The sequence below is a fragment of the Vicia villosa genome, unplaced genomic scaffold, assembly GCF_029867415.1.
Source record: "Vicia villosa cultivar HV-30 ecotype Madison, WI unplaced genomic scaffold, Vvil1.0 ctg.003993F_1_1, whole genome shotgun sequence".
NCBI classification, from domain to species: domain Eukaryota; kingdom Viridiplantae; phylum Streptophyta; class Magnoliopsida; order Fabales; family Fabaceae; genus Vicia; species Vicia villosa.
The window spans coordinates 27,995-44,349 of record NW_026706353.1 but is presented as its reverse complement, the minus strand read 5'-3'; the positions used below and the strand labels follow the sequence as shown (position 1 = coordinate 44,349).

The window sequence follows — 16,355 nt, the reverse complement described above, 5'->3', positions numbered from 1 at the left end:
AATCAATCTCATTTTCCTTAAGAACGTTTTAGTGCATAGTAGTTTTATTTAATACATATTATGTAATCTAAAAACTAAAACTAAAATATAATGTTTTGGTAAATAGTATTATAGTTTGATAAAATAAATGTGTAGTATGTTCTATGATTTGTCTATCCATTGCCATTAATTCAAATCCTACTTCCTAAAAAATATTGATGATATTAATCAAAGAAGAAATTTTGTTCTATGATTTGTCAATCCATTGCCATTGATTCAAATCCTACTTTCTTAAAATTTTGGTAATATTGACCAAAGAAGGAATTGAACCCTGTGGATTTTTTATTCATGAGCACACAGGCTGACCATTTGACTATCGTACTTTATATATAAAAAATTAATACAAAAAACTTAGCTGACTTAAACTCTGGACTCACCAGGATGGTAAGTCTTAAGGCTTAAAGGATGTTTAAAAAAGTGCTTAAAAATTACTAAAAAGATTTTCTCATCTACAACGAAAGTTAAATACACGATCTTTTAATGTATGTGTCAACTTCTTACCCTTATGAGGATATTTTTTATTTCACATCATTTTAGTTTAATAAATCATTTATCCATGTAACATTTCAAAAATATATTAAAATGTGTCCATTTAATTTCATTAAAAAAATTCTATTGAGCCTCTTTAATTATAAAATTAAAGAATCTTAAAAAATTAGAAATATAAAAATTAATGTGCAAATACAACACATTGATGTACTTAAAAGACACTTAATAATGATTAAGTTTTCAAAAAATGATTTTTACAACTCCAGAAGCGTTAAAAACGATTTAGTTAACGTAAGAGAAAAATAACCTTATAAGTTTACAAAGTGATAGCACCAATTCATACATGCAAAAAGGAGAAATATGGCTCATATAGTCAAATTTATTTATATAATGATTATCTTTCTATTCCCATTTCTTAATACAACAAATATTGAAGGTAAGCCATTTTAATTCTTTTCAAATTTTCCCTTTATTTCACGTACAATATTTTTATTTTATAAAATATTTTCTCAATACAGCGTTGAAACGTTCAAATTGCTTTAGAGCTTCAGATTGTCCAGATAGGTGTCGAAATCCTAAGATCATGAAGTGTATGTACCAGACCTACTGCAAATGTGTGATGCCAGGATATATTCCACCTCCATGATTCTGTATTTTTATCCATACCCAATAGAGTACTCAAGTGGTGTTATAAAGTAATCCATAAGCTGCCATTTAGTTATTGTATTGGCTTCAAATAATTTTATTTTTTTCTTTCTTTAATTTAAAGATCTGTGTTTTATGGCTTTGTACCCAGATGATGATTTTTAAATTAAATAAGCACTAGTGGAAAAAGAAGATTTAACACCTTTTTTTTCTTACATCTAACATCTATTTAGGTCTGGTGCTGTTGCTATTTTAAAACCGCTATAAAAGGTTCACTATAATACCTAATTGTATAAAAAATAGGTGTTAAGGTTTTTTTTTTTTGAAACAGCTGATAAAATTATCAATAAAGAATAAACTAGGTGTTAAGGGTTAATCTTCACCACCTTATTATAGTAAAAAAGGTATCAAAATCCACATTTGACATGTGTTTTATGTATAAAATTGTCGTTGAATATCTTTATTTAACAATTTATAAGAGAATTTCTTCACCCACCTCCTAACCTTCTTGCTCACCCCTGGTGAATTTACAACACTACCCCTTGTTTCGGAAGTTCATTTCCGAAAAGGTACTTTTTTTTGAAAAAAAGGTGTTTTCGGAAATGAACTTCCGAAAACGTGTTTTTTTTAATATAAAATATTGATTTCGGAGATGCATCTCCGAAATAAAGTTACATTTTCAGAAAATGTGGTGTTTCGGAAGTTCATCTCCGAACTCACCCCCCTTGGAGGAATTCGGAAATGCACTTCCGAAAAAAGGTCTGGACAGAAGAAAAATAACAAACAAGAACGATTCGCTTTATTTAATCGGATGAAGACGATGGAGGAGACGCTGCAACAGGTTAGAAAGTCCTGATCCTCTAGAAATCCATACCACATTGTAACTTACCAACATAATAAACAACAACAAAAAACTTATGAGCAAACTATACTTATATCATAGTGGTGTAGATCCTTATCAGCCACTCGCAACTGAAAATGATTAGCACGAACTTGAATTTTCCTTCCCAATTTTCCTTCCCAATTTTCCTTCTGAGACGACGGAGCCGACTCTAGAGTAGCCTTCTGTTTAACTTCGGCAGTCAGGCTCTCGATGGAGATCAGAGCCGAACTCAAGGAAGCAACCGGCGCTGCGACAGATAGAACAAACGGCGCTGAAACAGATGGACGAACAACCGGAGCTGCAACAACAGACGGAGGAGAGGTAACCGGGGCCGGAGCATATGACGGAGGAGGTGGATGTCCGGAGGAAGAAGGATTGGAGGTACGTCCACCGCGAGAGCCACGGCCACCACCACCACGGCCTGATCCTGCAGCATTGATGGATGATTGTTGAGAATGTGCAGGAGATGGTTGACTCCGGCGATTTTCGGGATGATTTCCTCCACCGCGGCGAGACATTGTGATGAAAGCAGTAACAAGAGATAGAAAACGTTAAAGCAAAGAAGAAGACTTAGGATCGAAAATGATTTGGGATATTTTGAAAGAAAAATGGGTGAGAAGCTTTTAAATAGGAAAGTGTTTTAGAAGTTAACCGTCTGAGAGTGGTGGGGAGAAGGAAAAGGGAACTTCGAAATTTCAAAAGGTTTTTTATTCTTTTAAATAGGGCGTGGCTGTGGAGCTTCCCAATTTTTGTTACGTAGGCTTTTAAGTAGGAAAGTGTTACCACATTTCTTAGAAGGTAACCGTCTTAGAAGGCTTAGGTAGGCACATGTGTCCACATTTCTTACCTGATCAGGGGACGTCATTACAAAAAAATCAAACAAAGGGGTGCGCTGGGAAAGTCAAAGTTCTATGTTTATAATCCAGAAGATGGATAGTGTTCGCGGCGATGAAATCCAAGAATCTACATATTGAAATCAGAACAATCCAAAAACTAAGATGATAAATCCAATACAAAAACACTGTGCGATACAATCCGAAATCAGAACAAAACAAAACACGTCAAACAAAACAAAAACACGTTATTCTGCCCGACGAGCGTTACAAAATACACATCAAACAAAATAAAAACACGTTATTCTTCCCGACGAGCGAACTCCTCCGAATGAAGATAATTATACCAATCCTCATCCCACTCAGTATCAGAACCATCAGCGTTGATCACGCCTGAAGACTGAGTATGCACGTCCGAGCCATGGACCCCCAGGGGACGAGAAGCAGAACCAGTCAAAACCTTCTTCTTCTCCTTCACCTCCTTCACCTCCTTCTTTGAAGAACCCTTTCTTCCCTTAGCGCCACCCATTCCTGCGTAAAAATGAAGAAAGAAAGGTCTATGAGACCTCCTTTTATAAAAGAAGAAAGGGACACAAACTTCAAAGAAACAGGCACAATAAACAAAGGCGTTAAAAATAAAGTACTTGCAAATTAAAACGGACACTCCCTACCCTCTCTAGAAGACGCAGTCCTGCGTGCTGGTTGATTGTCTGACATGTTCCTGTAAACAATTGAAATCGATTAATATGCGAGACAAAATAAAAAACAAAAAAATTTGAACTTCTGATACATTTCGGAAGTTCATTTCCGAAAACTGGGATGGAGGTGTTTTCGGAAATGAACTTCCGAAACACCCCTGCGATGGAGTTTTCTGCAACTTCCATGGCAGACCCCTAAACCAAACTTCAAACCAAATCAAAATGCTTCTAAACAACCTAAATACTACTAACAACCTAACCATATATCATTTATGCAATTAAAACCCTAAATAACATGCATTTGAATAATAGATCTAAAAATTTCAAAACTTACAAAGTGTTAGGATTGAGGGCTTTTGAATGTTGTTTAGCAGTGTGATTGGAGCCTTGATGCAGCTTTGGAATTCTGTTTGCACAAATTTTCGCCTTTGCCACTTTTTGTTTTGATTTAGGGTAAATGATTGGGGGAGGGGGAGTGTTTTGATAAATCTGCAGAAATCGCAGTATTTGGGAAGTGCACTTCCGAAATGATGTTTTCGGAAATGAACTTCCGAAATAAGTCAATTTTTTCAAAAAAAGACGCTTTCGGAAATGAACTTCCGAAGCAAGGGTATTTTGAAATTTTCGCTGGGGGTGACCCCCATAGGGAGGTGGCTAAAGAAATTTTCATTTATAATAATAACGGATGTTAAATTTTTGTTTTTTTTTTAAATTGTTTTTTAGGCTTTTCCTTCTCACAATTTTTATTTTATTAAAAATTAAATATACCTAGAAGTAACATTGTAGATAGCACACTTCATACCATATTATTGCTTAAGAGTTTAATGAATACACAAATTAAAGAGAAAAATTATGACATTTGTTTTTATACAACACATAATTGCCTCATAAAATGATTTACTATGCTAACTACAAACTTAACTCTAAGAAACTCAACACTAGTGTGCATCTTAATAAATATATTATATACAACCAACAAATAAAACTCAATTGAGAACTAAACTTAAAACCAATATTGTCTTACGTAGGCTTAGAACCAAGGGATATGTTATGATCTCACTTAAGATATGGATCAACCAATACTACTACAAAATAATTTCTTTTAACCCTAATTGAGAAAAAGATTTTATCACGGTGGGAGATATGTAGTAACTTCTATGAGTGGTGTAATCACCCTCTTGATTTTCTGTGATTTCCTTGTTTTGTAGGCTTGGCTAGTTTTACTGTTTTCCATATTGTCTCTCTTGGTGTATTTGAGTTTGAGTATCTCTAGTGCTCTTATTTAAATACACAGTTGCTTATCAAAAAACAAAAAACGAAGAGGGTGAGAGTAACTGTTTTTTTATCGCAGGCTAGTAACTGTAGTAAAAACAATATATCGCACAACATTCCACTACGAATCTAAATTTCGATTTTAGCAAATGGTGGAATAGTCATCGGTTTGATACCCATTAATAAAATTTTGGCATTTTAAAAAGGTACACCAACATTTCACCACGGTTGTAGCTTTTAACCGAGGTGATATATACATTTGAGTTTATTATAACTTATGTTGAATGCTTATTCCGCCAGCAGCTCACTAAACATATAACTTTTTAGTTTTATTTAGAAAATAATAAAATAAAAATTAAGTTATATTAACTTACACTAATCATTGTTTTTCATTTCTAGCTTTCTGCTACTCATTATCCATATATCGCTCTTTAATAGTTAGGATTTGATTCAATGCTTCTGATTTTTCAATCAACATTTTTTTCTCTACTAGTTCATTCTTTAAAGTATCAAAATTGTTGAGATATTCTGATTCATCATCATCATCGTCATAATTATCATCATGTTGATGATGAATCAAAATTTCTCATACAAATTTGATCATTTGCATAATAAAATAGTAGAGAAGGAAGAGTTGATTGAGGAACTAAAAGTATCAAACTAAATTCTAACTTTTAAAGAGCAATATATGGATAATGGGTTGCATAAATTTCGAAAAGCATTGATTAATGTAAGTTGTTCTTAAAATATAACTTAATTTTTATGATTAATATTTTCTAATTCAATTTGAAAGATTATATATTCAGTGAGGGGTTGGTAAAACACTCAATCCACATATGATTTAATAAACCCATTTGTATCTTTTATTTTATGCTCTAGACATGTTGGGTTGAACAAAATTAAAGTTACACAATAAATAACACTATCAACAACATCATAGCACAACAAAAAAAACAACAACAATAACACAACACGTTTTGCAGTATTTTAAACTGCCACTAAAAACTAAATATTTTTAAATATCTATTACCATAGGCGGAGGTTAGAACCCCTAGTATATGGTCAATATTTAAATTAATTGTTCATTATTGACGGTAGTTGAAATTTTCGTTCAAAATATAATTGCCATATAAATCATCGTAAATTGCATTATCAACGATTGATTATAACTGTCGCGACAATACCTCTCAGTGTATTAAACAATAACAACACGCATCTGCCAAATGCATTCTACGAAGGTAAAAACCGCCGTAGTTATATTTTTGAAACGCCATAAAAATCTCTTTATAATGTAGTGCACGTGAGCTTTCACACTTCCTCTCTTTCACAACTTTGAAGCTTCAAATTCCTTGCGTCATAATCTTTGTGTTTAGCACTTTACTAGAACCTTGAATCTTCTCCCCGAGGTGGCTTAAGATAACTTTAGAATGAGAAATATCATCGGAAATATTTGGAAAGATAACATCTAGGACCACCGTGATCAAGCAGAGGATCAAACAATAGGATTCCACCAAACTTCGAAGTCATCATCAAAACCACCATGATCCATCAATTGATCACAACATCACGTGCAGTACTTGTAAGCATATATATATATTTACATTCTCCCAATTTTTTATTATGACAACGCATCTTTCCAAGATATGAAAAAAAAACAAGAAAGAAATATGATAGATTGGAGCAGTTAAACTCCCACTAACAAATATAGAGAGTATACCCTAATCCTCCTAAGAGTATACTTCTCCCCCCTTTGATTTTATCAAAAAATAAAAAGAAAATAAACACAAGCAATCACATAGATCATGTATACCATATAAAGAACGAGATGAAGAAGGAGAAGAAGCAAATAGAAAATATTAATCCATGCATGATTTAGTCAAAATTATTACCTCAGTTATGATGAAAAATAAATTTTCTTTAGGAAGTCTTTTGTAAAAATAAATTCAAGTTGATTATATGAAGAAACATACTCAATTACACAATCCTCTTTTTCAACATGATCTCTAACGAAACAACACCTAACCTCAATGTATTTCGCTCGAGAGTGAAGTATCGGATTATTTGTGAGGCTTATGGTGCTAGTGTTCTCAGCTTTTATCGGAACATATCCAAGATTAACTTTGTAATCACTAAGTTGGTGTTTCATCCAGATAATATCACTACTAGAAAATTCTCTTTAAGTGACCAAATTAGAGACTGAAAAAGCTTATAAATCGATCACTAAAACGTTTAGCGACCGGTTTAGTGACCGTTATGTTTCGGTTGAAAAAGTGCCAATCGCTAAGCTTTTGTAATGAATTTAGTGAATGAAATTTAGTGACCGAATTTGTGACTGAATTTAGTGATCGATTTTAGTGTTCTTTTTTGTAAAATAAAATTAAAAGTTGTGATACCTGAGAATCAAACTCGTGACCTTCGCATATCTTAATAAGACATTATCACTGCACCACTATACACCTATTTTTATATTTTATATTTAAACATATATATTATATAAATAAATTATTTTTAAAACCAATAAAAAATATGAAAACTTTTAATAAAAATTAAAAGAGAATTAAAATCTTTAAAGAAATGAAAAGTAAAGAGTAACATAATAAAGAGGATTAAAAATAGAAAAAGAAAACAAAAAATATTAGTGACTGAAATTTCAGTCACAAATTTTTATATATAAATTAAATTGTATATAAAAACATTTTTCGTAACCGAATAGGCGGTCACAAAATTTTGGTCTCTAAATCAGTGGCTGATTTATTTTAGTGACCGGTTTTGTGACCTTTTAAAATTGGCTCATGAATATTAAATTTTGGTGGCTAATTCGGTCTTTACAATGACCAAAAATTTTCGTTCACTTAATCGCTCACTAAAAGCGAATTTTCTAGTAGTGTATGTACACAATAGCTACCTAGAGCAACATATAATGCCTTAGCTGATGATAGCGTTACACTTGCTTGTTTCTTGTTATTCAAGGAGACAAGTAAGTTATCAAGTAAGAAAGCAGGCACACTAAGCGAAGATGGGATGCACCTAGCGAGCCTACCTTTTATCATACTTATAAATAGGGGTGCCAGGTTCAGTTTGAAGGGAGTTTCGTTGGATTCAAGGTAGTACAGAAAGTGAGTAGGTTCACCTTAATATCTATAGAAGAAAAAGAATAGAAGACTGAAGGCGGAAGTGTTGCTCGAGAGATTGTTGTAAATGTTATTCCAACTCTTTCTTCTAGAGATTACATGTACAACTATGATGATTAAGTGTATATAAAAATTTATTTTTTTAACGGGTTAGTGTAGTCATTATTATAATCGTGTATTAATTATAGGCATGGCATTTTATGTAATTATACTTAAGCTTTAAGATTGATGATTCTTTGTTCTTAATGTCTGTTTTATATTAGCTCTACCTTAAACATATTCTCATGGCATGACTTTCTATATGAAAGGTATTGATAATCTATTGGATGCAAATGCCTAGAGATAGGGTTAGGTTTAATATCCGCATGAATAACAAGCTTGGTAAAAGGTGGATCGACATCTACATTTAATGTTGAAACTTAATGTCATTGTATTGGTTAGTAGGACAAGTGATTATTTATTAAGTAATACAAATGATCTCATGAAATTGACTCAGAGATGAGTTCAAATGAGCGTATAATTTGAGAATATTAATAGTTGGTTAGAAAAGGATATTACTTACCAATGATTGTACATAAGGATAAGAATAATGAAATCTAACGCCAACAAGTGTTCTCACTATTAATACTTAAATATCAAATTATTTCCTTATCATTTTATTTTCAAAATCAAACAAATCTAAACAAACCTTCTTTTAGAATCATAAATTCTGCTTGATGGTCTTTAAAGCACAATCGATCTTTGTACTTGCTTTTGTACTTACAACAGTTTTCCTCCATTCTTTAAGTAGACTTTGATTATATAAGTTTACTTCTTCAACTTGAATATCTCTTGATCAAACGGAGCCAACTTGAATATCATACTCATTACAATATCTTTGAAATTATCCATCTTCGTCACTATGGATCGATGCAATGTTTAATCCTTTCTTGTTTAGGATAGCCTTGGCCAGTTTCCTAAAGGCAACAAATGTGTCTCTTTTCTAAGAAAAGAATAGTGTCCATGTATAGCAAGGGTAGTCATCTAGAACTACAAGGGCATACAGATTACCTCTAAAACCTTTTGTTTTGGATGGGATAAAAATATCCATGTGAAAAATTTGTAACGGCCAGTTTATAGAAACAAAAATTTTATAATTAAAAGAGGCCCTTAGTTATTTTTCCCTTTTTGTCACGTATCACATGAATAACTTTTCTTAAAGTGCATGTTTAGAAGGCCAATCACTAATTACTTAGAAACCAACTCGTTTAAGTGGTCCATATGGATATGGGCTATTCTCTTATGTCATAGCCAAGCCCATCCTCGTTACCAAGAAGACAAATATCATTTGAAGGGATCTTATTTAGATTCACAATATAGGTGTTTCCACTTCTAGAGATGGTGAATATAGTTTGATCTAATTTGGATTTTTAAAACCATGCATCCAAACAAATCAAAAGTTAAATAGTTACATTTGTCACTTAATTAACTCATACTTAGTAAATTATGTTTTAAGATATCAACTAAATGAACCTCTATAATTGTTGGGCTGGAGAACTTACCAACAATACCAATACCCATTACTACAAATAATGCTTCTAACGTCCGACGTGAAATGTGTTTTACCTCGGCAATAGAAGCGAGGTAAATAAGGTCGTCATAAAAAGTAAAGCCTTATCACCTCGATGTTTAAAATAATGAGAGAAAAGTTTATTAGCACATGGGTTCGAACCTCAGTTTATGCACTTTTATTATTTACAAAAACTAGCGCATTTTTTATCCCAGTTTATCAAGAAAACCCAGGGGTCATTAGTTTTTTTAAATAAAACTCGTTACAGTGTTTATCCATAATATTACATTTTTAAGTAAAACTCGTTACAGTGTTTACCTAGAATATTACATTAATTGTCTACAAAGATCATATGTTGGATCTTCAATTCCTTGATATTTTGGACAATATCAATTACTCGAAAAATCTTTTCTCAAAATGTAAAAAGGGGTTAGGTAAATTAATTTTCGGAAGATCTAGATTTTAGATCTTCAAATCATATAATTTTAGCGTAGATTGAATGTTGGGTGTAAGAATGTTTTCAATCACTTTTGCATGCACTTTTTCTAATATGAACAAAAAAAGGGTTAGTCAGAAAGAGGATTAGATAAATAAATAATTTTTTTGCTCCAATAAATATTTAAGAATATAATTTTTAAATCCAAATAATTTCCTGCTATTTTAATTCATCATAGAGAACTCTTCATGGCAAACACTCTTGCAAACCTTAAACTCTTCATGATGATACTTGCTTGAGAGGTACAAATCTTGATAATCATAATGCAATCCATGATAGAGAACTTCTTTATAATTGAAGTTATTTATGTCTCACGTGGATCAGTAATGATAATGTCTTGAGCATTGATAGTCATGAAATAGACGGCAAGAACTCGATTAAGGATTTGAAAAATTCCCTCGATTTTAATGCTAAATTATCCCTCGGTTTTTAGAAAAATCGACGAGCTAGAAAATTTAATTTACAAATAAAAAATACAATTAATATAGAGGTTCCAATTTTAACGCTCTATTTTAGCGCTAAATGTTACCCAGGTTTTTAGGAACATTAAATTTACAAAAAAATAAAATTAAAAGAGAGGTTAGAGCACTGACGTGTCGCGCATGCATTGGAATCATGTCACTAGAATAGCAATAATCAACTATATAATCAAGTCCTAACGTCTCTTTTAGATTATCAAATCATTGTGTCTTCAAAGTTTGAAGTTCAAAAACATTGTTTCAAAGTCTTTTCCTATTTTCAACATCCTACTACCAACTCTCTGTTTCCTTGTTTCGAATTCCTATTTTTCTTATAAAAAATGGATGCAAATATGTTATTCGTTATCAATGAAAATTATGTTGTTTTCAAACGTTTTGAACCAAAGTTGAGGAAAGTTGTTAACTAACAAAAATTGAATGGTTACTTTAACATTCTACATGGCCCCATATACACTAACCTCGTTAAAGAGTTCTCGTTGAATGTCTCCGTTCTTCCAGCTGGTCATCAAGAAATCAACCAGTTATATGTCAACGCCACTCATTTATACATTACTCCATCACTGATTACTATGACAATAAACTATGAAGAGTTTGGTAGTTGTGTTGAACATTATGAATTCAACAATGTTTATGCAACCCACCTTCACCGACTTTTTTCCAGCCAAAATGATCTATTCAGTCCTACTTCTCTAATCCCAATTGTAAAATTTTGGTTTCAACTTCTAGTGGCAAATATTCTCCTAAGAGAGAAAGAACTGGAAACGCTTACTTTGTATGACAAGCATATCGTGTTATTACTCACCTTCAACATCAGATTTAATCTTCCTCTTACCATTTTAAACTTCTTGAAGGAAGTGATAAAGACTTCTCGGGAGGAAACGAATTTCCTCATACCTTATGGAAGATTTCTTTCTGAACTTTTCTATAAGTTAGGGTTAATTATGGGTAACGTTGAAGTTGAGTTCAGTGAGAAGTTTGAATTTTTTGATTAGTTTTCTTTGGTGTGTTATTTTTATTATCAATGAAATATTTCCTTTTTCTATTTTGTCCTACTTTTTTTTAACAAAGTTTTTGAGAATTACTAGTTAACAAAACAAAAACAAAACATAGCATCTGGAAAAAGATGTCAAGTGATAAATCTTTAAAAAAAAGTTTTAAATGCGGCAAAGGGGATTTTAAGCGAGGTTTCTTATAGCTATATTACCTCGGTTATAAAAAAACCGAGATAACATGTTTATTATTTTTAATGGTTTAAAAAAGGCGCTAACATATAGTTTGTTACCTCAGTTTGTTAAAACGCTGACGTAATATGTTTTTTATCTTATTAAAAATAAAACATTGCGCTCCCAGGACATATCCTCTCGGTTTTTAGCATGTTGGAGATGAAAGCTTCGTCATAAAAAGTGTTATTCATTGTAGTGACCAATGATTCTCCCTTTATTATCGTTACCATAGGAGACAAAGCCTCCTTTCCTATGAGAGAAAGAGGAGAACAAGGTCTTGTCACCAGTCATGTGCTTTGAACACTCACTATCGAGATACCACTTTATTTTAGATACTTTAGCGCACTCATTGCACAAAAACTTGGATCTTAAGTTTAGGTAGCCAAATCATTTTGGGTATTTTAATTTTAGTTTGACATGTATTCCCTTTGGGTTTTTTATGAGGCTCATAATTATTCTTTTTCATTTTACGTTCATGATGCTTGCTATAAAACAATGAGGGAGGATGGCCCTCTTTACTTTCATGACTTTTCTTGATAAATAGAAAAGAGCTACGTAATCGTTTCTATTGTAGTAACTTCATGGGTAACTTAGAGGGCATCCCACATTTATTTTTTAGTTTTGTAGTGAGAAACACACAAGAACTCATCAAGATGATGAGCGATAATGATGATCGTTTTTGCTTTTAAACCACGCTGCACATTTTATTTCAAATCTTTGTTCCAATTATCTTTATTTTCATTGTTCACCATAAAACCATAATTTCATTTGTGGGAACAAAAGGACAATATTTCGCAGCCTTCCAAATACCATGATTTATCCCTTCAATGAAGATTCTCATCTTCTCTTTCCATAAACCATACTTTTCTATATTAAAGGGTGAGGTTTTGTTTAGTGAATCTCCTAAAGTAATTTCCTTCCTCTTGTGTCGGTTAGTCTTTGATAGAAGTTAGACTCTCATGCCACTTGTTGAACAAATGACTTAAAACACAATGGGGGGGGGGGGGGGGGAGAATTGTGGTATTAAAAACCGTGACTAAATTTAATATTAATTACTTAAGACTGCAAGTGGTGTTAGTCTAATTGAAAAGGCGAGATAAAAGCAGCGGGAAAAAGAAAGACACACATATAATCGAAACCAAATAAATGGAAATAGAGAGAATTTTGAGAGATTTCACTAGGATTTATAAAGTTTCAAACGATCCATTGGCCTACTCCTCTCCCCATGAAAAACATCTTGGGTGTTCCATTAATAATATTTCTTGAGCTTTTTACTTTTTCATGCCCACAAACCTTATTATAATCTATTGATAGATTTTATTAGGTTGATCCCTCAAACTAAGTAGAGCTTTTCACAGGCTAAGCTCACAAATCAAGAACGAGATTTTGCCCGGTTGGTTAGGGAAACCATAAAGAGGTTCAACCTTAACAACAAAGATATAATTTAAGAGAATCAAACTCTTGATAAAATAGTTGAACACCAGTACTACTAAACCTCACATATGCACTTCACTCACAAAAGCACTAAGGCAACTTTTACTCAAAGAAAGAAAAAAATGGAGAGAGGTTTAAGTGAGAGAAGAATGATTTAAAATCAAATTCTTGTGAGATAAATAGTTAGGAGAAGCCCTTCATATATAGGAGAAAATATAGCTCGACAAGGAAAATGATCCATGACTTTTTTTAATGCTCGTCATTGATTATGCACATCCAATAATCAATTATCTAATGCAAAAGTGTAAAGTTTTTAAAACGTGTCGTTACTAGTTGATTATCTATCCTAATAATCGATTATGAGGCGTTACAATTATAATAAATCAACTAGCCTTAATGGATAATCAATTATCTAGTGTAACTTTCAATCATAAGGAATTATTTTAACTAGTAGTTAATTACCTACCGAAGAAAATCATTTTCTAGTGATTTTATCAAAATGAGAGGGTCCTCAAACCCATTTGGTGGGTGTGAGAGAGTTTCCTAAGCAAATTATAAGTTATTCTAACTTTTTTTACAATATTTTGGTCACTAAAACACTATGCTAAATGCACGACCAACCAGATGATTTTAAACTTCCTATATTTAACGCTTTAGTTTCCTTGATTCATTATCTGTGTGTTTACCATTTCACTGGACCCTTGAATCTCCTCCCTGATGTGGCTTGAGATAAATTTAGGATGAGCAACACAATAAAAAACAATCGCAAAGATAATATTTTGGACCATCGTTATCAAGAAAAGGATCAAACAGCAGGATTCTACAGAATATTAGAGTGGTAAACATTACCACCGTGATCCATCCATGGATCACAACTTCAACTAAAATAAATGAAATCACATATATCAACATATTGGTGGGTTGGGGTTTGGGACATTTGACTGGTGAATTTAGTTTTGCACGGTAAATGGCGTTTAAGATTGTTATCTCTAGCTAGCTACTGGGTTATGGAAAGAGATCCTAGATACTATATATGGCGCACTTACTGTTACTTCTCTAAAGGGTGCTAGGTCCTCCAATCTTTGTTTATCATCTGCTTTTTGGAAGGAAATATTTTCCTTAGGATCTAATGTAGGGATTTCTATTGACTGGTTTATAGTGTAAGCACCTCTTTTTAGAGTGATATTTGGGTGTGTGTTATCCCGCTTAGATAGAGTTTTCATAGGCTTTATCATATTGATGGCAATTAAGGTAGGACAATAGGAGCGATGACGGTTTCTAAGGGGGATCAGTTGAGACGAGTTTTTAGTAGAAAAGTTCTTTCTTTGATTGCGAACATGAGTTATTGGATAATTTTTTTCACATTCTTGATAGGGTCATTCTCTCGTCTCGTATCGATTGTTGGTATTGTCAAGACGAAATAAATAGGGTTTAGTTGATTTTGTTTGCGTATATTTCTCTTTTTATGCATATGTTTCACCTTTTTCTCCTTTTAGAGTCTAGTTCTCATTTATTTATCAGATGTGCTATTATTTGGTCTATATGGTAGATAATTTTTAGGTGGTTGGATTGGTATTTTGATATCAATAAGGACATTTAGTCTATGTTAAGAAGGGATATTCTTATGGTTTGACATGTTGTGGTTTGTGTTATCTAAAAATCTCAAAATGATTTGTTTTCTCTAGATAAAAATGTTAATGTGTCGGATTTTGGGCCAGTTTGTTTCAGCTTTAAAAAAATTGATTTTTTTTTTGTATTTTTGAAAGTAGATTTTACAAAACCGTTTTTCAAAATAGTACAAGATTTTTTATATTTGTTTTTTTAAAATTGAAACATTACTTTTGACATCTGATAACTTAGACAAATATTATTGAAGACCAAAATATAGTCAAAATTGCAATTTTCTCAAAAAGTGGTATTTTAAAAATGATTTTTATAAAAATTTATTTGAAATAGCTTCAAAATTAAATGATTTTTTAAAATTTTGATATAAAAAAAATCAATAAAAAGATGAAATACCTAAAATAACATATTAAAAATCTCTATTCAAATCAAATTTTCATTTGAAACTTTTATGAATAAAAGTTTTAAATATTTTTTACACAAAATTATGTAACAAAAGAAAAATCAAAAAAAAAAAAAACAAAAACAAACGAGTCCTTAGAGATCAAAGCATAGCTTTGGCAAGAAAATGGTATTTGAAACTCTTGCTCTTTTTCGGATTGGTTGGAAAACCCCTTCTTCAGTATAAAGCAATAATAAACTTTAGTTTTTGTTATTTGGGAGGGGATTTCTCTATGAACAACTTGTATTAGTTATGTTGTCCCTTTGGCTTTATTGGTGTATTTTTCGTTGCTTTTGATGTATTATTTCTATTTATTTTACTGGTACTTCATGTGTCAACTTCTGGCTTGTACATGTTGACGCTTCTTCCATTGATGTAATTATTATTAATATATTATTATTGTATATATAATATCTTTATATATAATATTTATTGTATAATTTATATATTTATACTAAAATAATTTCTTTTATATGTTTGGTGGATAGATTCCACTGAATTTCATTTCATAAATAATTCTTTATATATTTGAGGGAAGATTGCTCCAAACTTTTCATTAATGTGTAAATATTTTTAACAACATTTAACAAATGTAGTTTTTTTAAAGAAAAATAATATTATGCTACATTAAAAATGACAACTAAATAGTAGTTTGATACGGTTTTAGTTTTTATAATATATTCAATAACTTTTTTTCACTTTTCAGATACAGAAACACATCCACACTTTTGTATTTGAGATGGTGTACACAAGATTGTGATTTTCAGTATAAGAATAGCAACACTTTTTTTTTTTTTAAATAATGCAACTATTAGAAAACCCAATTTTATATATATGAAGTATAGAGAAAAATTGAAAAGAGTAAAAATGGCTTACCTTCAACATTTGTTGAACTAAGAAATAGGAATGAAAAGATAATCACAACATAAACAAACTTAACAATTTGAGTCATATTTTATCTCTTTTCACGTAAGAAATGGTTCAACACTGTAATTTATAAGGCTATTTATTTACTCCCTTGCATCAACTGAATAGTTTTTAACGCTTCTAGAGTTGTAAAAATACTTCCTAATAGTATAATCATTATTTAGTGTCCTTTAATACATCAATATGTTGCAT

At 31.6% G+C, this 16,355-nt stretch overlaps 2 long non-coding RNA genes across 2 annotated transcripts; one reads left to right on the top strand and one right to left on the bottom strand.

Moving 5' to 3' along the window:
- The first annotated feature begins 764 nt into the window (after positions 1–764).
- Positions 765–1,374, top strand: LOC131641714 (uncharacterized). Its single transcript, XR_009295602.1, has 2 exons — positions 765–964; positions 1,047–1,374. It is a non-coding gene; the product is annotated as an uncharacterized LOC131641714 (long non-coding RNA).
- Positions 1,375–3,296: 1,922 nt separating this feature from the next.
- On the bottom strand, positions 3,297–4,026 carry LOC131641715 (uncharacterized). Its single transcript, XR_009295603.1, has 3 exons — positions 3,922–4,026; positions 3,561–3,610; positions 3,297–3,420 (listed from the first exon to the last, which is right to left on the bottom strand). It is a non-coding gene; the product is annotated as an uncharacterized LOC131641715 (long non-coding RNA).
- Between the last annotated feature and the right edge of the window lie 12,329 nt (positions 4,027–16,355).